Consider the following 24,668-nt stretch of genomic DNA (forward strand, 5'->3'; position numbering starts at 1 on the left):
TAATATCTGTTTCGCCCGCTTACCACCAGAGGGGAAACTCACCCAATTCTATTTCCCATATACACAATTTTCACAGAAATCAAAATCCAAAGAGCTATTACTCATACCTTCTACCATACCTTTACCATGAAGTATTCGAAGGCCCTTCTCTCCAATATGTCCAAGCCTTTGATGCCACAGCATGGTCTTCTCTCCATAGACCACTAGATTTTCTGCTCCACTTTTAGGAACCACAGAGTTTTTGCACCCATCAACAACAGTGCTACCTTGCAACTTGTACAGAGTTCCAATCAGAACTCCCTGCATCAATACCAATTCTCCCTGGACCATCTTGCAGGTATCCTTCTCGAACACTCTTTTTACACCTGCATCATCCATCTTGCATACAGAAATCCGATTTCTGGCCAATGCAGGAATATGCAGAACACCCGGAAGTGTTCTAACCCTTCCACCTTGCAACTTCAACTTTACTTTTCCGCGACCAATGATTCTAGCCTTCATATCATCCCTTAAGAAGACATCACCACCATCATATTTCTCATACTCGCAGAACCACTCTCTATGGGGAGTGAAGTGAAAGGATGCACCTGAGTCAATCAACCATGCCTCATGATCTACATGTGTACTTGAAGAAGCCAAGTAAACATCCGCACCATCATCTGAGGTGGTTTTCGCCTCTGCAGAAGGAGCATCATCAGATCCCTTTCCTTTATCAGGAACTTTAGATTTACAGTTCCTTTTGTAGTGCCCTTCCTTTCCACATTTCCAGCACACCACCTTTATAGGTTTTCTTGGAGATTTAGATCTCCCTTTAGATTTAGATCGCCCACTTGATGAATTATTTTTGTTTCTATTCTGGGACCGTCCTCGTACAAACAAGGCATCACCATTCTGGCTCTCCATATTTTTCCGTCTCATCTCCTCCGTCAGCAAGGATGACACTATTTCATCAAACTACAAGGTAGTCGTATTGCTACCTATTATAATAACTAGACTATCCCACGAATCTAGTACAGAACACAACAAAATGATGCACTTATCTTGATCTGAAATTTTAATATCAACAGATAATAACTGACTTACCACAGTATTAAATGCGTTCAGATGCTCTATCACTGAGTCTCCATCTTTCATCCTCAGGTTATACAACTTTTTCCGCAGGAACAGTTTATTCACCAGAGACTTAGATTGGTACAAATTCCCTAACTTGTCCCACAAAGCCTTCGCCGTAGCTTCCCCTGATACATTCAACAACACTGAATTTGAGACACACAATCATATTGTTCTCTTTGCCTTCCGATCCAAATTCTTCCATTCTTCATTGGACACTCCCGTTGGTTTAGTACCCGGATCTACCGCAATCCACTGATCTTTATCCACCAACAAATCCTCCATCTTGAGTTTCCACAACTCAAAACTCTGACCATTAAATTTCTCGATCTCTATCTTTCCACTGCTCGCCATCTTCTTTCACCACCAAAATGGATCTCGCAGATCTCCCACTGAACAGGGTCTACCACAGGCCCGAGCAAAACCCCTCAACAACAAAGGTGTCCCCTTGAAGCCAAAACAACTCTGATACCAAATGTAGGTTTTAGCCCCATATAGAAATTACCTGAATACGAATTCTAAAACACAGAAAATAAACAATGCGAGAGCATAACACATAAAACACATATACACAGAGATTTTCCCCTGGATCCCAAAATTGGGACTCCCAGCGTGATTTTTCATTATGTTCCTTTCAATGTTACAATACATATTTATACATGCTAAATCATCCAATACCATGGACTGAAAACCATCGCGTCCAAAACCATGTGCGAAAAATATGCACAAAACCATAGGTAGGTTCGCCCAACCTAATATAGGGCCCAAAAAACAAAATTTCCTGGGGTGCTGCCCTAGACCCCATAGATGGGGGTTACCTGCACCCCTCAAACCCCCTGTGACCCCCCTGCTACGCAATCGGCGCAATGAAGGGGGGGCTCTGCCCCCCCTCTAACCCTCGGTTAACTACGTGGGCTAGTCGTGGAAATAATATAACACAACCCAACATGATCATTATATTATTTTTCATCCATCTCGATGCATTTGGAGTGGGAAAAGTGGAGGAATGAGCTCACGGACCATTTTTACCAGTGAGACCCAATTTGGCGAAACACGATATGAAACCTTTCGGGAGCGTTTTGAGCATCAAACGATGTTTTTTAGGGGTAAATTTTTTCTGCTTAAGTGTAGCACCTTTTCATGCTATTCTACACTCATAAATATTTCCAACGGTTCAAGAATCGCATCAATTGGAGTCTGTATGAAAAAGTTATGCCACTAAGAAGTTGACCTTCCTGTTTTCACACCTATAGTTCGGAAGGATGCCACATCAGCCCCCATTATACATGGAAAAGGTGATATCCACGTGTTTTTGATGTAGAATACTCTAGAAGAGTCTATTTTGTAACTCTAGTTAAGAGTTGATGCAGTCAAACTTAACCACTAGTAGGTTATCAGGGAGTGTTATAACCGGGCCACTAGGAAGAAGAGGCATTCCATTCTTTCGAGAGAATTTTGTTCCATAGTTGAGAAAATATAGCCAAGAGAGATAGGAAGTAGAGAACACAGAGAGGATCTGTGTACTCTAGAAGTCCATGGGCCACAGACATTACTTCTTTGTATCTGCAGCCATATTTTCAAACAGAAAGAGAGCAAAGTGGCCTCACCTTCTAGCTGTGTTTTCTCCCGAAAGGGTTTCCCAAAGAGCATATCTTGTGTCTTATGTGTGTGTGAGATTGTTTTATTCGTTCTCTACTTTTCTTCATAATTTATATTCGCATGCATGCACTAATTACAGTAAAATCTATAGATCTAGAAATTAAATAAAACTGTAATAGTGTAGAATCTCATATTTTTTAATATAATATTATCAGATCTGTTGTGACGAACTGTCCAGTGGAATATCCATGACAGTTTATGGATCATTTGGTATCAGAGTAGGTTTCTTTGGGTATTTTGTGGAGATTGCATGGATCTAGATCAACGATGCCGAAAATCGTAAAACCCTAATCATGGGCAACAAATCTATAAACGAACCTCGTGATCCTGCAGAGGTGAGGTTTTCATGGTTCGAAGAACAAGTTCGCAGATATAAACATCAATGTTAACCTCCTCATGGAGGCCCTAAGAAAAACAGTAGGGATATTTGGAGAAGAATGGAGTTTGAATCCAGAGGACAAATCAGAAGGGGGATCTGGAGATCGGGAAGATGCAGATAACCAACTAAAGAAAGAACCCAAAAAATATCAACCTAGTTCGAGTGTCGTGAACCAATCCTTGTTTAAAGTGGATGAAAAAATTGATATCAATCCATACCATGATGAGATCGACACTCTGAAGCTAAACCACTGGTTGTAACAACTGGAAGTTTATTTCAATGTCCACCACATCAAGGAAGGGCAGAATATCTCATTCACATGCCTGGAATTGGAGGGCCATGCACTGACTTCGTGGGAGAGCCACACAGAAACCTTGAGGTTGGAGGGAGAACCTCCAATGACTAAGTGGGAGGATTTCAAAACCCTAATTAAGTCACAGTTTTATCCCATTGGGTACGTGGAATACCAGTGGATCCGGTGGCATTACTTCAGGAAAAAGTCAGGCCAAAGCTTTCAGGAGTACACCACAAAATTTAGAAAGATGACTATAATGTTGGGTATCTAACCAAAGAACCCAAATGTACTCCTCAAGTATTTGGGGGTTCTGCACCGCCATCTACATGAGCAAGTGATGTTGTTCCAACCCAAAATGGTGGATGAGGCTTGTGTACAGGCATAATACCTAGAGAACATAGGCTTGAAAAGATCATAATCAAGTGGATCAAAGCAAAAGGAGAAACAAGACACTTCTAAGGAGGGGAAGAAGAAGAAAAGGAACGAAAAGATAAAAAGATGATAGCTACAACACACCAGTGCAAAGATCCTAGTAACTACTACAACATTGATGGCTATACAGAGGAGAAGTGTTGGAAATTGCACCCATAGCTAAACCTGAAGAACAAGAAGAAAGACAATAAGAAGAAGAATCTCATGGCCATTGATTCGAGTAACCAAGTTGAAAGCGACTCAGATGTTGATGAGAAGATCATTTGTACATTAGTGCAGAAGGAGGTGAATCTGACTAGCCTTCAACAACAAGAAGACAAAGAAATGACCAAACTCTTCCATTTAAAGATATAGGTCAAGAAGACGAATATTGATGCTCTCTTTGACTCAAGATCATAGGAAAATCTCATTACAACAAATCTACTCAAGAAGTTGGGTCTAGAAGTTCGTGATCATCCAAACCCATATCCACTGGTATGGGTACATAAGGATGCAGAGATGAAGGTAACAAAACAATGTAAAATTAGATTTTCTATCAGTGCTAATTTTATTGATGAAGTAGATCTGGATGTGGTTCCCCTTGATGTATGTGGAGTCGTGTTTGGGAGTCCATACATGTACATGCATGATGCAATATTCATGAGGAGAGCTAACTAGTACCAGCTCATCAAGGATGGAAAATCATTCATCATCAATGCATACAAAGGCAAGTCGAAAATTTCACTAGTAAGTGCCAACCAAGCCAAGAAATTGATCAGTTCCAGCAAGATGTTTGATTGTTTTTAAGAGAAAATTAGTATATAAAGGAGTCAATAAGAGGCAAAGCATCCCTAGAGGGGTGTACTAAGAAAAAAATAGCAATTGGAGGATTTGTTATAGGCATACAAGGATGTGTTCAGAGTGCCTAAAGGGATACCCCGTAAGAGAGAAGTGGAGCATGAGATCCATCTATTGCTAGACTCCCCCATTGCCAAATACTAGGTTGTACAGGCAGTCTGTTATAGAAGCAAGTGAGGTGAAGAAAGAGTTGCAGCAATGTTGGAATAGGGTGTCATTTGACCGAGTACATCACCATGTGGGTCACCCGTCATCATTGTGCCAAAGAAGGATGGGACTTGGAGGATGTGTATATATTATAGGGCGTTGAATAAAATCACACACAAGAATAGATACCCCCTACCCAGGATAGGTGATCTGATAGATCAGGTGTAGCAAGCAAAGTATTTCACCAAGATGGACTTGAAGTATGGATATCACCAAGTTCGAGTCAAAGAAAAAGATACATGGAAGAGCGCCTTCAAAACCAGGCAAGGTTTTTATGAGTGGTTAGTTATGTCTTTTGGCCTATGTAATGCACCAACTACATTTATGAGATTAATGGATGATGTGTTGTGCCCTTTTATAGATTCATTTTTTATTATTTATTTGGATGATATACTGGTATATAGTGCTACCTGGGAGGAGAATATTTCACATTTGGTGCAAGTGTTGGAAACATTGAAGAAGCACAAGCTACTAGCAAATATCAAGAAGTGAGAGTTTGTGCAGTAGTCCTTGGTGTATATGGGATATGTGATTGGTGGAGGAGAATTGAAGATAGCTCCTTCCAAGATGGATGCCATCATGAAATAGATGGTGCCTACTAATGTTACTAAGGTTAGGAGTTTCATTGGAACAACACAATACCTGAGGAAATTCATAGCCTCGTTTTTAGAGCTAGCAGCACTGCTCCACGCCATAACAACAAGTGGAAAGATTTTCCAGCGGGGAAAAGGTCAACAGAAGGCTTTCGATGATTTAAAGAGGAAGATCAATGAAGCATGACTTCTGGCATTACCAAACTTGCAACAACCCTCTGAAGTGCTGACAGATGTGAGTGGGTATGCTATGGGAGTTATCTTGATGCAAGGAGGAAGGCCCATTTCCTACCATTCTGAAGTATTTCATGGGGTAGTTCTTAACTACCCTACCTATGATAAGGAGATCTATGCCATGGTGCAAGTTGTGAAGAAGTGGAAGCATTATCTGATGGAAAACGAGACAATAATCCACATGGATCACTAGTCGTTACAGTACCTGTAGGCCCAAAATAAGCTACAACAGACTAGGAATTACAAGTGGATGGGGTTTTTACAACAATTTCATTTGGTGATCAAGTATAAGAAGGGCAGCAAAAACAAGATGGTCGATATGCTTTCAAGGCCACCCACATCAAAGATTACAGTTTTGGAGACTCTTATGCACATGCATCCATTCACCCATGATGCATACACAGAGGCATATTCAGAAGATGAGGATTTCAAGGAGGTGTATCAACAATTGCAGAGTCAGATTCATGTGCACGATGGTGACAACACCGTTGACTACCATCTCCAGAATGGGTTACTCTATAGGCTATATCAGCTATGTGTTCCTAAAGGTGAGCGCTTGCAGATGATTAGAGAGGCTCACACCTCCAAGGTTGTAGGGCACTTTGGTGTAGGGAAGACCGTTGCTAACTTGCAGAGGTATGTTTATTGGCCCAAGATGCAAGAACAAGTAGCTAGATTCATAAGAGGATGTATGCTTTGTTGTACCAAGAAGCCTAGCAATAGGAAAAGGGGTTTGTATCATCCCTTACTTGTACATACTCTTCTTTGGGAAAACATTTCCATGGACTTTATAGGAGGTTTACCGACAACCAGAAAGGGAAATGACTACCTGTTCATGGCAGTTGACAAGTTCAGTAAGATGTGTGTTTTTATGCCCTGTAAAAAGACCATCAGTGGATAAAAAGCAACAAACTTGTTCTTTGGATAGGTCTGGGAACACTTTGGGATACCAAGGAGCATCATTTTAGATAGGGATACAAGATTTCTCAATGCATTGTGGACTACATTGTGGGAGAAGATGGACACGAAGTTGAAGAGTTCTACATCATTCCATCCACAGACAGATGGGCAGATAGAAGTAGTCAACAGGACTTTGGTGCAACTTTTGAGGGGTTACAACCAAAAGCATCTGAATACCTAGGATGAAAATCTAGTATATATGCAATATTCTTATAATAGATGTTGGGAACGGGTCCCCTGGGGATTAGTTTCGGGGTTAAAAACCCAAGTTTTGGGGCAGAAGGCCCGAAGTTTGTATAAAGAAATGTAAAGTCTCCGCATTTTGTGGTCGTGGAGTGTGAAGATATTAAAATTCAAAAATGGTTTTCCTCCCTTAGTCTAGATAGGTTGTGTTGGTTTTAGAGATCCACCCTTGGTCTGCGGACCATGGGATTGTATAAAAAGGAGGTCTTAGAGGAGTATAAGGGTAGAATTAAGTGAAGAAGAAGTTCGTGATGAGTCTATAAAGAGCTAAGAGCAAGAGTATTAGCATAGGAAGAGGCTCTGTAGCCGAGTATGCAGAGGCCTAGGGTAGAAGTCCGCAGCTGAGTGCGCGGACCCCTACAGTTGTGTGCGCAAGGCAAATAGAGTCTATATTGGAGATCTGAATCATCAATAAAGAGAAGTATTCTAAAATTACTCTGTATTTTTCCTCTATGGATTGCATGTGATTATGTTATGTTAAGTTATGGGTTTATGTTATAATGCTAATTTGATGCGCAAATATAAATGTTTCTAGCTGCTATATCAACGCAAATAAGGATATATTTTTACACGAATGCAATCTTAATTACATGGTAAATTTGGTGAACACTTAAGATAATTCGGGAACTTATACAGTAACATATTTACAAAGGCGCGTAAGTGCCTTATTCATCATTTAGGGTTTCACAGAGGATGATCGTATACCTTCACGAGGGTTCTAAGGGACGGAAGAGAAAGTACATTGATAAGCCCTAAAGGCTTATCGATCTGCATGAAGGAAGGGTTTAAGGTATAAAGTCAACATCACGACCATCTCAGGGTGCAGAAACTTGGTTCCTGCATCCCCCATACTGCTTCAGGTGAGACTTCAGTCCACGCTCTGCGTAATGATGCTGAAAGGGCCAGTAGTGTAGGTATTTTCCTGGCTGACGAACATTGAACCTGGGTCAGGGCCCATCAAGCCAACAAATGGTTCCGTTGTCAGGACCGGGATCTACATAATCAGATGTGTGATGTCACATCATTGGAATCTAACTAAGAAAGATATCGAAGATTGTTTGGATAGAAAGATCCATGAATTCATGGTGCAAGAGAATAGGAATCCGTCATTGACGAAAGAACAATGGTTGGACAAATATGTGTACACAAAAATACATGAAATCTTCTTCTGTTCCTTCCCGGTTGAATTATACGAGTGGATCATGAAGTTGGCAAACTGCCAAGGGAGGTTGAGGCTTGACAATCAGATTATTTGGACCCTGGAGTTAGTGTGAATATTGGAAGCCTCAGAAGATAAGATCGCGCATGTTGTCGACCATTGGCTCGACTGTATCATAGGAGGGTTTGTGACAGAATTTTTGGTTGATACTTCAGTCAACTACAGCGAAGCGGAGCACTGCTTCTTCAAAGGACTGCAAGTAAGTATTTGAAATCACTAAATACTTGGATTAAGATGCTTTTGTGTGAAAATCAGGTCATGCAGTTACGTTGATGTTTGGAGCTACGCGAAGTGGAAGGTCTTTCAGGGACGGAGGAAGAAAAGGTCCTGAGTATAGCCCGTTGATCGAGCCTCCTTTGAGTGATGATGAAGGAGCAACGCAGGCTTCTCCACTGAGCGCTATTCAGTTGATAAGACAAGGGTTCCTGCAAATACCTACACCACCTCCATCCTCATCCCATCCATCCACACCGCCTCCATCCTCACCTCCACCACTCAACCCATCGCCCACACCACCGCCACCTCCACCACTATTCAATATGGCAAACTCTGTAAAGTTACATGTATTCAAGGGCGTAGGAAATGAAGATCCAAACCAGTTTTGGTTCGTCATGAAGGCTGTATGAGAAGCTCAAGGTATCATGGATGACCAAATGAAGAAAGCAACGCTGGTTAGTGCTTTGCAGGACCATTCACTAACGTGGTACATTAAGTACAATACTAATAACCCAATGTCTGCGTTGGCAGATATCCAGACTACGCTAAATAAAGAATTTAGTAGACCTAAGTCTCAAGCACAATCAATTGTGGGATTCAAGGAGATCATGATGAAGCCTAGGGAGACACCCTGGGATTTGGATCAAATATTGAAGTGTACGATCTGTGAAGCCAACATGAACCTAACTTATGGGCAGCATCGCGAATGGTTCATGGCCTCGCTCTTGCCCCACCTAAGGGTTGTGTTATCACAACAGAAGATTGTGACCTAGGCAGAAACTCTGGAAATCACAATGAGACTACATGAGACACCAATGCAGGATGCTAATCTGGGGGTTCAGTAGATCCAGGTGCAGTTGTAGAACCTTTGCCTCAAAATGCAAAGTCTAAAGAAAGATAGAACAACTCGGTCAGAGGTGCACAAAGAAGTTTGGTGCCTGAAATGCAAAGGTCAGGGGAATGACAAGGATCACTATCCAGTCTTTGTGAACTATGTTTCAGCAAGGGGACCAATGCCTCTAAGGCTGGAGGCTATGGTAGGGCCAAGTGCAAGACCCGCACTATGGTATGCTATATGCCAAGTAGTTGGGAAACATGTGACCGACAATTTCCATTTGCTGCAGAAATTCGTACAGACACCGTAACAACTCTTCTGCAATTTCTATCAATCAGTAGGTCATCATGAGCACAATTTCCATAGTTACAAATTAATGATGGATAGGACACCTACATATAGGGTGCAGGCAGAAACACAACCTCCATACCAATGCGTTGGGGGAAGGTGAGGTGAGTATCAGGGCCGCGACCGAGGCCGAGGTTGAGGGGGGCCTGGTAGAGGCCGAGGTTGAGGGGGGCCTGGTAGAGGCCGAGGGCAGCTTATTTGTTACAATTGTGGAGGACCGGGACATTACATGAGAGACTGTCTGAATCTGACGCAACTGTCGTTCCGATATTGTACTCATTTTGACCATGCAACTAAGGATTTCCCTATATTATTCGTTAAGATTCACAAAAAGGGGGCATAGCTGCCGCAGCCGACGTAGAACCTACAGATGATGAGGGTTGAGCCTTCGGAGGAAGACCCTACAATAAAAATTATGTTGCGGAGTGGAATGACGACTAGCGAGGATAAACGGAAGCAGCCTGTAGAAGGTGAGTGGGTCTGCAAAGCACCTTAAAAGGAGCCTGGGTTTGATCTGGAGCATGCAAAAGAAACCTTTATGGAAGAAAATAAAAACTTCGTTGAGGCCTCTACCTCAAGAAGTCAGGAGAAACCAGTTGAAGAAATGGACCCATCCATGATTACCACGTTCTTAGAGACCTGCATGAAACTGCTCCATGATAGTAAGGTTGTGAAAGGACTGCAGGAATTGATCAATCGGTGCAATGGAAAGGATGACGCTATTGACAAACCGCATGTAGTCAGAAAGCTTGGTAAGCATAATGTTGTTGGGAAAAGTATCCAATTCGGAATGCCCCTATCCCACTCTAAGAGGTGATAGTGCCTTAGCAACAAACAAGGAAAGCTATCTGAGTATTCTTCTTTATGAGATGCAAATAGAGAAAGAAGGATGTAACTAATCAGTGTCTTCCGCTAGTTTGTCGATCCAATCACTCTCTCTTTCGTTCGCTTCCCGCTGCCTGCTCTTTCACTGGTCCAGCTTCACCCAGTTCCTGCAAGATCACAAGAGAGGAAAACTACACAAAAGATATAGATTCACATTCATAACTAGTTTAGGATCAGATATAAACTAAATATGCAAATATAACAAAACATCGTTGAAATACAAGCATATAGGAGAAACTCAAGTAGCTTTATTGATATGATAACAAGGTTCAAGAGGAGATACAACCAAGTGATTCCCGATCCAGCATCTACCTCCCAGCAAAAGAATCCCTTCCTCTCCTCCAACAAAGCATAAATCACCCAATGTACTAATCTCAATCTCAAACCAACAGCAATTCTCTGCAAAGTGCAAAATTCCAGCCTCCTGAACCTCTGGGTGAGAGATCCATATATAGATGTGAGCAGAGAGGATGAGTCAGCTCATGTTTTGACTTGTGGCTTCTCTCTGTCAGTTCTTGCTTCCACTTGGAGGTTGAGAACCTCTTACTCATCATTTGGTCGAATTCATTGAGGCAAGTGTCATTGAGGAAGATTCTGGAAGCTTCCAGGGTCTTTCCACCTCGTTGAATGAACTTGCCATTTGTCATTTCACACTCAGCACACCCTGGTAGTGCTTCTACCTGCATTGCAGTGCACCTAGCCAGTGCAGACTTTGCATTTCAACGCAGGCAGCTAGTGGAGCTACTGAATTGATCCTGATTTGACCATTTCTGAGTTGTTTTTGGTGGAGAACTTCTGGGAGAAGTTGTCTTTTGTTGACCTTGTTCCTTTAGGGGTAGGAACAACTCTTTTAGGGACTTTGGATCCCTTGGATTATGGACATTTCATGCTCAATGCTGTAAGGCACAAAAATGTCTATAACAGTTGCCCCCTAAAGTATGAGGCCGTTTATCGGGTGAAATGCTTTATTAGGAGGATCCGAAGTTCTTCCAATGCTGGGAGGAGACCTGTAATAAGATACAATACAATACATTATTTTTCATATTGCTTTCATGATCTAACTGAGGCGGGCATTCCCATGCTCATATTTATAAATTCATTTCTCTATACATAGAACAGACAATCGTCTGATGGTAGACTGATGATTTTGATGAAATCATCATCCTTTTGGTAGGATGATTATCTGCTGCAGTGCTGTACATGTCAATGTCTTTATTTTTCCTGAATATATATCGTAGCCCGGATGGATGAAACTAGACCCGGGGTCTTCAATCTTGTCCAATCTTCACTCTAAGTACAAGTCGATCCATGTGAGAAATGCGCTGAAGTCGAACATGGAAAGACATCGCTTGATTACAAGTCAATGATGTAAACTGTTAACAAGCGCGAGAGGAATCACCGATAATGATAATGACCCTCAAGGTACTGTAGTACAATTTACGTGGTGTGAATAAAGGACTTGGCGTCGAACATCACGCAAAATCTTTTGGTCAAAGGTCATTGACGTATACCTGTCGCCGGAAGTGAGAAACTTGCCATTGAGGCATGCAAGCTTCAAAGTACTGAGGGGTGTGTTCCTAGATCAACTTCTTGGATAATGAGCTGATGTCGACAAGAAGCGATCCGTCAAAGGAGGGCCTTAATTTATCCCACATCAGTGACACGGAACGGAGCAAATGATTTTTATGGAGGTGAAAATGATTTGATGATATATGGTTCAGGGTGGCGGTCATGAAAGGATGAAGGATAATGTATGGTAGTGGATGGGACACAGTTGACTTCTCTGGATGACTTCTCTTGAACATATCGGCGACACTTGTGTGATGGATTGGTAGCATTTACCCCAAATATGGATGGTATGGCGAGACCATGGTGATGTGACTGGTGAATGAAACAACCCAACCCGACTCAGGCATAGAGTGGAAGTGTCATGTTCAAGAGCGACTTGCTACCAATAAAAGTTCTTTGAGTTTCTCCCAATTTTTCCCCAGTCATTTCTGACCAGTACCTCTTTATTTTTGTCAAGCTTGAGGAGGATAACATATGCTTGTTCTATAATTTGCCCTTCGGGCAAACCCATCGCTATGTTTTAACGAGCCTAGCGATAGTGAAACTCGTTCTTGTCTAAAGACAAGTTTGTCACTATTAATGTTTTTTAACGAGTTTAATGACAAAGATAACTCGGTCCCTTTTCATTTTTAGAGAGTCTAAAAAGGTACGTAAAGATAACTCCAAAGTTTCTTTTTCGTCATCTAATCCCTTAAGCCCGAAAAAGTTTAAAACAATATAGAAGGGATGAATTTTCGATACTTTTAACGAGCCGAACAAAACAAGCGCTCGATCTTTTTGTGCAATAATCCCTCAGGTCCAAAAAGATTAAAATCTAGAGGAGGGATAGCACTTCCGGTTGCTTTAACGAGCTGGAAGGCCAAAACTCAGCAATCTTTTCATATTTTACGAGTCAGCTGAAAAGAGCTTAAAGAAGACTCGTCTTTTGAGGAACGAGTGATGAAACGGGTTAGCAGTTGATTCCAGGTAAGGTTTGGAATTTCCAAATCATGGCAGTGTCACAAGGATGGCTAGTGAAATCACTCTTCGCAGCTGTTCCTCAAAATGGGTAAACAATCAAATGGAGGTGAATGATCGGCCAATGGAAAAGTGGAGGTGACGATGCAAACACGACCAAGGCTTTAATGGCTGATAATTTACATTCGCAGTGGTTATTTACCGGGTAGTTCATTTTTTAATGAGCTTAAACGCGGATTGAAACACTTGCTCGATCTTATGTTTATTTTTTAATGAGCATGAACTATGTGTTAAAACTGCTCAATTTTATGTTTATTTTTTAACGAGCATGAACTATACACTAAAACTGCTCGATTATCCAGTCATATGATAAGAACGTCTCATTTAAGATTCCATTTTTTATGGAGCTTGTGCCTTATAAAGCTTTGCTCCAGAATCCTTTCTTTATGCAAGTTCGGAAACGACTAATCCTACGAGTTTAAAGGGTTAGACCTACAGGTTTAAAGGGAGGACCTAAAAATTTAAAAAATAAATAGCCGCCCCTTGCTTGCACTCCAAAAGGTTTGCATGCCCCCAGGTATAAAATAGAGTTTCAAAGTTACCCCTACTTTAGTCCGATAAAACATTTGTTTTAGCGAGAGAGGCCTACCTCTTACAGGTCACCCAAAGATTGTTCTATTCACACAGCAAACAAAACACTTCTTTGGCGATGTCTACCGAGATAGACAAAGGTGATTGACTCAGTTCTGTCAACTCACATAACTTTGACAAGAGAATCCTATTCTAGAACAACCCCTCTTCCAATCACGGACGGGGTACGGACTAGTCATACTCTCCCGCGGAAACCTACTCTATACCCGAAGTTTTCCTGCCGAAGCAGACCAGGACGCATGCCCCCTGGGTTCCAGTCATATCCTTCCGAATCACTCGCGCTCATCGGGAGGACGGACCGTGGGTTGAGACATTTCTTGCGTGAAGAGACCATTTAGGGATGGTATGTGACTATTTGCGATGCGTGATCCGGGAAATGAAAGCTGGTCCACGAGCTTGACCACTCTTCCTTCGTGCGGAAAACACATTACTCTAAAGAGTGAGGAGACGATGGCTCCCATGCGATATATATAGTCTCGTCCAAGGAGTAGGTTATAATCCAAGGGTCCTTGAACGACCATCACGTTCATTTGAACGGTCTTCCCTTTCAATGTGATAGGCACATTGGGGAGGATCCCTAAAGGTCGACTGGTTCCTTTATCGAAGCCTGTCAGATTTCTCATTTCAGGTAAAAGCGCTGGCGAACCAAGCGCTTTCCAAGAAATAGAGGAAAGGATACTCACAGATGCCCCCTCATCAATGATGGTGCTAGCCATTACCATTCTGTATATTTGAACGATAATTCTGAATGGTATGCTGGCTGGCAACTGGGGTCTGCCTAGTTGATTCCAGTCGAAGGACACAACTAGGTTGCTTGGTGGTGGGACCGAATAGACGGCCGGATATCGCTCTGACGAACTTCCTTCCTGCGATAAAGGAATGGGTGCATTGCCCCCGTGTTCGTCGGAGTCTGTGTTGATGAAAAGGATCTGGATGGTGTCATCTTTATCCTCTTCAGTGACTGTATCATCCGAAGATAAATCCTCTGAAGGCAAGACCGGGTCAACTGCCGCCTTGACCTCTTGACTTTCATCTGGTATGGATTCAGTCGGTTTATCCTCAATGATAGACGCTTCAGCTGACCACTTGAGTGGGCCAGCTGGATTCTCAACTAACGAAGGACTTGGCAAGAGTCTTTGATATCCAGGAGGAAGTCGTAACGGTGAAACCGGACGATCTTCCAAGACTCTTTTAGCCTCGTCTAAGAAGGGACAACGGTGGAGGGCATGGTTGCCTTCGCACAGTCTACAGGGAGGTCTAGCCCTCCCTTTTTGTCCTGGAACTTCACTTTCGCTAGTTGACGGTGTACTTTCAACATGACTATCAGAGGTTGACGACACCGGATTGTGAAAACGGGGAGACCAGTCCCTTAGTATCCGAGGGATGCAGGGACAATCTCTGTGAAAGTGGTCTCCCTTGCAGATGACACATGGCGATTTAGGCCTGGTCAGTGTTGTGTGTGGATTTTCATCAGACGACACTTGTTTTCCCTTATTTGCCTTTGGCTCCTTCTTTTTCTCCTTCTTCTTCTTTTCCTTCTTCTCCTTAGGAACTTGGTTTTTAGTTTTACCAGTCCCGTCACGCGAAGAGGAAGGAAGAGAGGAAGAATTATAAGAAGTAGAAGGTTGGTGGGAAATTCTGGACTCGTCTAATTGTTGATTCGACTGTTCGGGAATAGTGGTGTTCTGAACGACATTGGTTGAGAAGAGCCAGACCGGCAGGCCAATTGTCAGTCCTGGAAGCGACAATGTGGCCATATGGGGCGCACCAACATCTCCCCAAGAGGAGAAAGGACTAGGATTTCCACCAAGGGGAATTCTTTGGTTGGTGGGCTCCATTTTCTCAACCTAAAGATCAACGCAGGAAAAAGGGGTGATTGTTCCATTTAAAATAAATTTTAAGGACACTTAGACACAACTTGCTTTTTCAATTTTAAAGAGTCGAGAAAAAGCTAAAGATGACTCTAGTCCCCTTCGATGTTTTAACGAGCCCGAAGTGACAAATGCTCGGCTGGACTTTTTCCGTTATAGAGTCTGAAAAAGGCCAAAAGGAACTGCTCTGGAGTTCTAGGTGGAGGGTGTGCCAAACTTTTCGCAAAACCGCAGAATACTTTTTAGGGTACGGGTGGTCAATCTTCTTGAATGTTGTGTTCAGTGCATTGCGATCAGTAGGGCGGCCGACACGACTTCCTATGGATAAAGGTTTTATTCCTATAGGGGTCTCCCAATATATACGCGACGGTACGTGGGAGCACAATCCGTACTGGCACTTATCGTCTCTCAGGAGGAATCACCCAACCATCAGTGAGGCGACCAGTGACCAGGTTTTACGACGCCGGAACACGTCTCTAGCCTAGACCTCTATGTTGTGTGTTATGTTACAAAGCGTTGTTAAGTTCATTCAATTTATTTTAGGTTGATCTTTCTTAGAAGTTTGCCTTTTTGGATCACCACGAGATGTATGATACAATTCCTAAATGAAGTCTAAAGATGAAAAGCAAGCTTTTATATCTTTCCAACAATGAAAATCCTAGCTACAAGGGGAAAAGAAAGACACCATCTTTTCTCAAAGAGCATAGAGCACACATTAATGCACTTTTCCCTAAATCAACGTACAAATTGTCAAAATGCAAATGCACATATGCATGTATTTGTTTTCACTTTCTTAATATTGATGCCTAAAAAGAAAGCTGTTATATAAATTTGAATTCGATTTCAAGTGAAAAACACAAACAAGTTCCTTTTTCGAAATCAAAAAGACGATTACGACACTTTATGATTTACTTGTTTCGACACTTGAAATGCATAAATTCAAACCAAGAGACAAAAGTAAAAGCTAAATCAACTGTGAACAGCAAACAAACTCACTCCTAAGATCAAAACGACACTTACGACAGGTCTAGATCTAGGGGCGACAGTATGACTAGTTTACTTTTGTAATGGGAAACTGCAAATGATGTAACAAATACACAAAGAACAAATACAGTTTCTTTATACAACTGAGGCGGAATTGAGGCAAAGAAAAGGGGTTTCAGATAGGTACACTGACTGATAACAGGCTGCAAAAAACAGAGAGAAAACTGAGCAAAAGGAAGCAGGGAACCACAGCTGCACAAGGCAAAGACTAATTAGCGCACTCCCAACACAGAGGATTTGACATTCAGCACAGGTAGCCTTCACGAGACCTACGTTGAAATGCAGAACCTCTTCACAGAGTCTACGCTGAATCAGAAATGAGAGTTGTTTCTGGGTTCTGGGTCACGGTTTGCAGTTTAATCTACAGTTTTTGGCCGGATAAAAGCTATCAATTAGGTACAATTAGGAGGATGATTTATAGGAGGACTAAGATCTATCACAAAGGGATGTTAGAGCACTTTTGGATCAGCTGTTCAGATCATAAACAGGCCCAGTGAGTGGACTAGAGTAGCTGATCTCTACGTTGCATTTGTAAATAGCAAATGCAGTTCGATTCGGCACTCTTGAGTTTATGAAATGAATAGCAATAGAAACACAAATAAACTAACAAGATACTTTCCCCAGTGGAGTCACCAATTTGTTGTTGGGAAAAGTATCCAATTCGGAATGCCCCTATCCCACTCTAAGAGGTGATAGTGCCTTAGAAACAAACAAGGAAAGCTATCTGAGTATTCTTCTTTATGAGATGCAAATAGAGAAAGAAGGATGTAACTAACCGGTGTCTTCCGCTAGTTTGTCGATCCAATCACTCTCTCTTTCGTTCGCTTCCCGCTACCTGCTCTTTCACTGGTCCAGCTTCACCCAGTTCCTGCAAGATCACAAGAGAGGAAAACTACACAAAAGATATAGATTCACATTCATAACTAGTTTAGGATCAGATATAAACTAAATATGCAAATATAACAAAACATCATTGAAATACAAGCATATAGGAGAAACTCAAGTAGCTTTATTGATATGATAACAAGGTTCAAGAGGAGATACAACCAAGTGAGTCCCGATCCAGCATCTACCTCCCAGCAAAAGAATCCCTTCCTCTCCTCCAAAAAAGCATAAATCACCCAATGTACTAATCTCAATCTCAAACTAATAGCAATTCTCTGCAAAGTGCAAAATTCCAGCCTCCTGAAACTCTGGGTGAGAGATCCATATATAGATGTGAGTAGAGAGGATGAGTCAGCTCATGTTTTGACTTGTGGCTTCTCTCTGTCAGTTCTTGCTTCCACTTGGAGGTTGAGAACCTCTTACTCATCATTTGGTCGAATTCATTGAGGCAAGTGTCATTGAGGAAGATTCTGGAAGCTTCCAGGGTCTTTCCACCTCGTTGAATGAACTTGCCATTTGTCATTTCCCGCTCAGCGCACCCTGGTAGTGCTTCTACCTGCGTTGCAGTGCACCTAGCCAGTGCATACTTTGCATTTCAACGCAGGCAGCTAGTGGAGCTACTGAATTGATCCTGATTTGACCATTTCTGAGTTGTTTTTGGTGGAGAACTTCCGGGAGAAGCTGTCTTTTGTTGACCTTGTTCCTTTAGGGGTAGGAACAACTCTTTTAGGGACTTTGGATCCCTTGGATTATGGACATTTCATGCTCAATGTTGTAAGGCACAAAAATGTCTATAACACATAAGGCAAGGATTGGACGTGAGATGAGACTCGCCATGCAGATAGGGCAATATGAAATGGACCAAGTTATCTTGGATCTAGGGTCCGACATGAATATTTTGCCAAAACAAACATGGGAAAGAATGGGGAGACCTGTGCTCCAGTGGTCTCTAATCTAGTTAAGGATGCTGAATCAACAGAAAATTATCCCAATGGGGAGGTTGCAGGGGTTAACAGTTAACATCGAAGGCACGAGCACACTGGCAGATTTTGAAGTAATAGAGATTGTGGATGATAGAAATCCCTACCCTACACTCCTTGGGATCGATTGGGCCACTAACATGAATGGGGTAATCAACTTGAAGAAGTGAAAGATGATATTTGAAAATAAATCGCTCCACGTAGTAGTGCCACTGGATCATGCAGAAGGACCACGCTATACAGAACTAGTCCACGATAATGAAAGTGATGACGATTTGGACTAGATTTACAAGATAACGGCACGAGACCAAGATTGGGTAAATCCAACAGCAGACAAACGTATTGCATAGGATCGTGAGAGCTCATGTACATCAGATTCGGATGAAGAACTAGAGCACTGGCAGAACCGATTGCATGAAGTATCTACGCTGTGTTGTAATATGAGGGCCAAGTCATTGTGCTGTGTCTCATAAAAAGTAAGGAATCTGCCTTCTTATGATGGGTTGACTTATGTGGATATATTTTTGGATGTATTTAAAAGAGAAGTTTCGGAGAAGCATCGCTTCTAGGCCTTGGATTGGGCATTATGTGCTATGCCCGCAAGATGGTGGGGTACGCACAAGGATAATTTAGGTGATTGGCGCAAATATAGGAGGATGATGAGAATATGTTTAGGACAACTGAAAGTACGAATGACAGACAAGTATGATGGAAGGGATGATCCATGTGATCACCTAGCCAAATGGACTAAGGCTTATGGAGTAGAGCCCCAGCTTGAATGGGTGCATCTGTTTTATCATACCCTAGATGTCATACCAATGAATTGGTACTTGGAAACAAAGCTCTGCCATGGCACTAAAGAATGGGACATCTTGCGCCAGGGGTTTATAATGATGTTCAACTTTGAGGATGGGTTTAACTGTATTGATGTGGCACTATAGGAGGTTAGAGTAGCCATCTTTAGGATATCATAGGATCCTTTAGACTTGATTCATCCTGATTGGACTACCTAGCTGAGCCACGTTCTGGAATGCTATAATGTGACCGTCAAAGAAAAAGATGAGGATCCCAGAAAGATTAATATTATGGAAACTGAGGGTCACCGCGAGGTTGAAGGACAGCAGATAGAGGATCCAGACATAACTGTGCCACTGAAAACTAGACAAGTCAACATTGGCACAGGGGTAGAGCCAAAATTTGCGAATATTGGGGACTATTGGGACAATGCAACAGCAGATAAGGTCACTGAGCTCCTCCGTGAATATCAGGATTTTTTCCCCATGAATTTTTCTGATTTGAAGGAAATAATAGGAGACCTGGGTGTCATGAAGATCACCCTGAAATCGGGCGTGAAACCTGTGAAAAAAAGACCTTACTACCTTAATCTGAAGTACAAGGAAAAGTTCCACGCTGAGTTAGATAAGATGCTCATGGCAAGTATTATTGAACCAATGGAAGAATCTGATTGGGTAAGCCCAATAGTGGTTCAAGAAAAGAAACAGAAGGAAGAGATAAGGATATGTGTAGATCTCAAGAAATTGAATAACGCTTTTGTGCATGATTCTTTCCCGACCTCATTCACTGATGAGGTCCTGGATAATGTAGGCAGCCAAGAAGCATACTCTTTCATTGATGGGTTCTCTAGGTACCATCAGATCAAAGTCGCGCCTAAGGATAGAAGCAAGAAAACCTTCGTGACTGAATGGGGATGTTTTCGGTACACCGTAATGCTTTTTGGGCTGAAGAATACGCTGACGATCTATTCACGCGTAGTTAATGTGGCATTCAAAGACTTCATTCATAAATTTCTGGAGGTATACTTTGACGATTGGACAGTGTTTGGATTGGTCAAGTGCCATGTGGTGAGTCTGTGCTTGATGCTAGATACATGTAGGAGATACCAGATCGTGCTCAATCTGAAGAATTTTATGTTTTGTGTCCCTTTTGGAATCTTGATGGGTCATGTGGTATGCAGACAAGGATTGAACTCTAGGGCATACCAGATACTATAGGAATTTCATCAAGAGTTATGCCCAGATCACTGTGCCTATGGAGAAATTTTTGAAAAAGTATGCTACATTCTGTTGGAATGATGAATGTCAGAAGAGCTTGGATGTGCTGAAAGAGAAAATGGTCACCGTGTTGATCCTAGTCTTCCCGGATTGGAAGAAGAAATTTCACGTGCACGTGGACACATCATGTATTGCACTAGGGGCCATACTGACACACATTAGTGAGGGAGAACTGGGTCATCCTATAACGTTCACAAGTAGGAAGATGTCCACAGTAGAGAAAAATTATTCCACGACAGGGCACGAAGGATTAGCTATGGTGTGTGTGCTCCAGAAGTTTAGGCACTATTTGTTGAGCGGACAGTTTAAGATATATACGAATCATTCCGCATTGAAGTACTTGGTCAACAAGCCTGTGTTAGGGGGGAAATATGTAGATGGTTGTTGTTTTTCTAGGAGTACGTCTTCGAAGTTATTGTGAAGCTGAGACAAATGAATATGGGACCTGATCATCTGTCGCACATTGAAACTGGAGAGGAACCTACTAATTTGGAGGAAGGACGGCCTGATGCACAACTCTTTGTGGTGTGCGTCGCGGATAGTAACTTTGAATATATCATCCACTTCCTCACGATGGGATCGGCTCGAGAAGGTTATACAATTCAACAGAAGAAGGAACTAGTAGTGCATACAACATACTTTTCTATCATTGCAGGGCACTTGTACAAAATTGGGTCAGACAAAATATTGCGATGTTGTGTGCTTGACTTTGAACAAAGCAACATCCTCATTAAGGCTCACGAAGGATCTGCGGGAGGACATTATGCATGGAAAGAAACAATGCAGAAGATTCTACGCGCTGGGTTGTGGTGGCTAATTGTGCATAAGGATTCGAATGCATATTGTAGGGAATGTGATGCATGTCAAAGGACTAGTAGGCCATCATGGAGGGATGAGCTACCTCTGATGCCACAAGTGACGTTACAACAATTTGAAAAATGGTCAATCAACTTTGTGGGACCAATTCAGCCTCAAGGGAAGAAGACGAATGCGCAGTACATCATCATGGCGATTAAGTACTTGACCAGGTGGGCAAAGGCGCGACCTATGAAGGACTGCACAAGCGTAACAGTAGAAAAATTTATTTTTGAGTATGTCCTGACGAGATTCAGGTGTCTAAAGATCTTGATGAGAGATCGTGGTACACACTTTATTAACGAAACAATCAACGCGTTGACAAAAGAATTTCAGGTGTATCATCAAAAAAGTACACCTTATCATCCACATGCTAATGGGATGGTGGAAGCATTCAATAAGATATTGGAGAGCGTTTTGACGAAGGTCTTCAATGCTCGGAGAAATGACTAGGATGTGCACGTACCCCCTGTGCTATGGGCCTATAGAACGACTTGCAAGAAGCTGACCACGAAAATGCCTTTCAGACTCGTGTATGGTGTAGAAGCTGTAATGCCAATGGAATACATTGTACCTAGTCAGCGCATAGCGGCACTCATAGGAATGGTGGATCGCAGAGCCCTGGAATAGAGGCTCACGCAGCTAGTAGAGCTTGAGGAGGACCGATTTCTAGATGGATTTCATCAACAAGTTTAGAAGGAGCACGAAAAGGCATGGCACGATCGGCACATCAAACTGCGCACCTTCAAGGTAAATGATTTTTTCTTGTTATATGACAGTAAATTTGATCAACTTCTAGGAAAATTTAGGATGCACTGGCTAGGGCCATATGTCATCAAGGATATTACTGATGGTGGAGCAGTTCAGCTGGTCAAATTGAATGGAGAACCATTCCCAAGGAAGGTGAATGGCAGCCAATTGAAGCCATACACTCGTGATCCAGCTAGGTGACTATATGAGGGAAGCACAATCTTAGTGCTCCAGGCAGCTGAAAGGAAGCGCGAGACTATAAACTACACTACCTAGGTAGAAGAGTTGCGCGATTGGGGAACTGCAAGGAACGAAGAAATGTCATAGAGCCCACAGAAGCGTGCAGGCAACTACGCTACCAAAGGAAAAATCACGCAGGATAGCCAGAAAGTGACTGTTAAAGTCAGTGTTCATGATTTGACGATGAAAAAACAGCCAAATGGAGCTAGGGGGCGACATTTAAGTCGGAATTTAAGGACTATATATCGCCAATCTCACATTAATGAACCAATTTTGGGGGGGGAATGATCGGATTTGAATTTGAAAATTCCTATAAATTACAAAGGGTTTCCTAGTGGAAAACACTTGGCATTTTGAGAATTGAGGTGTTGAGCTCTCAAGCACATGTGAACCATGAAAAAATTGAAGTTTTGATCGCAAGTTCAGTATTTGTGACATTGCCAAAGGAGACACAGGAGTTTCTGCATAGCATCATGTCAACACCCACAAAAGCTATGAGCACTGAAGTAGTGACAGTCGAGGGAGTTGTTCCAGAGGTAGCTATGGCAGCAGAGGGAGCTACCACAAAATTTGTGCCTACGGAAGTACCGGTAGAAATGCCTAAATCCCCCAGGACACCAAGGCCAAGGCCTACGCTAACCCAGGAGGGTCCAAAACTGAAGAAGGACAAGTAGAAAATGCAGCTGAGGCGTGCCGGACTGTCCGAAGCTGGGCATTCCCGAGGCTGAGCTGATAGATGTGAGGGTTCGAAAGCTCACTGCTGGAGTGTGTGACGCATGAACTGAATTGGCAAAGGTTCAACTGGAGATGAACCTCAAAATTGCAGAATTGTAGTTGAAGGCCCAGCCTTCAACTCCGCCAGATATCAGAGAGCAGCATGAGACCGCTGTGAAAGACGTGGTAGTAGCAGTAGAGAGTGCAGTGAAGGACTATACCACACTCTTCGAGTAGTCACTCAAGGTAGTCACTTGCCTGTAAGAAGATCCTATTGTATAGCAGCTGGAAATAGAAGCGCGGTAGCTGCAGCAGTGCTACGACGAAGTCAAAGCAATAGCGCAAACTATCGCCATCACGTAGAGGTTAGCTAAGTTGCAGGAGGCCAAGGTGTTGAAAGAGTAGGTAGATGCAGCTCAGAACGAGGAAGTCGTGCTAATGGCTCGCTTGAAGCCTTGGTTGGACGAGGTCTACTTGATCATGGCCACTATGGAAGGCAAGTTGGCTAGTTTGCAGGAAACTCAGCAGAACATTAAGTTAGACAGCGCAGGGCTAACAATAGAGTAGTTGGTCAAGAAGATGAACCAGGCACAACGCAGTGCACCACCAGGTAGCAGTTTTCCAAGTCAAGTTGGGAGGTCTTCGTGAAAATATCTTCGTGCCAACAGAGTGACTCGAGGGCGAGTCACCATGTTTATGTTGGGAGCCTATTGGGAATGGGTCCCCTGGGGGTCATTTTTGGGGCAGAAGGCCTGAAGTTTGTATAAAGAAATGTAAAGTCTTCGCATTTTGTGGTCGCGGAGCATGAAGATATTAAAAGTCAAAAAGGGTTTTCCACCCTTAGTCTAGATAGGTTGTGTCAATTTTAGAGATTGGTCCTTGGTCCACAAACCATGGGATTGTATAAAAAGGAGGTCTTATAGGAGTCTAAGGGTAGAAGTAAGTGAAGAAGAAGTGCTTTATGAGACCGTAAAGAGCTAAGAGTGAGAATCTTAGCATAGGAAGAGGCTCTACAGCTGAGTGCGCATAGGCCTAGGGTAGAATTCTGCAACTGAGTGTGTGAACCCCTGCAGCTATGTGCGCAAGGCAGATAGAGCCTGTATTGGAGATCTAAAATATCAATAAAGAGTATTCTGAAATTACTGTGTATTTTTCATCTATGGATTGCATGTGATTATGTTATGTTAAGTTCTGGGTTTATGTTATAATGCTAATTTGATGCGCGAATATATATGTTTCTATCTGTTATATGAACGCAAATAAGGATATGTTTTTACGCGAAGACAATCTTAATTGCATGGTAAATTTGGCGAACACTTAAGATAATTCAGGAACTTATATAGTAACATATTTCCAAAGGCATGTAAGTGCCTGAATCATCGTTTAGGGTTGCGCGAATGACAATCATCTACCTTCGTGAGGGTTCTAAGGGACGGAAGAGAAAGTACATCGATAAGCCCTAAAGGCTTATCTATCTGTGTGAAGGAAGGCTTTAAGGTATAAAGTTGACATCACAACCATCTCAGGGTGTGGAAACTTGGTTCCTAAATCCACCCATACTGCTTCAAGTGAGACTTCAGTTCGTGCTCCGCGGGTTGATGCTGAAAGGGCCAGTAGTGTAGGGATTT

Source organism: Pinus tabuliformis, chromosome 2_1 (assembly GCF_031772625.1).
Source record: "Pinus tabuliformis cultivar Carrire ecotype Pingquan chromosome 2_1, CPIR1, whole genome shotgun sequence".
NCBI lineage: Eukaryota > Viridiplantae > Streptophyta > Pinopsida > Pinales > Pinaceae > Pinus > Pinus tabuliformis.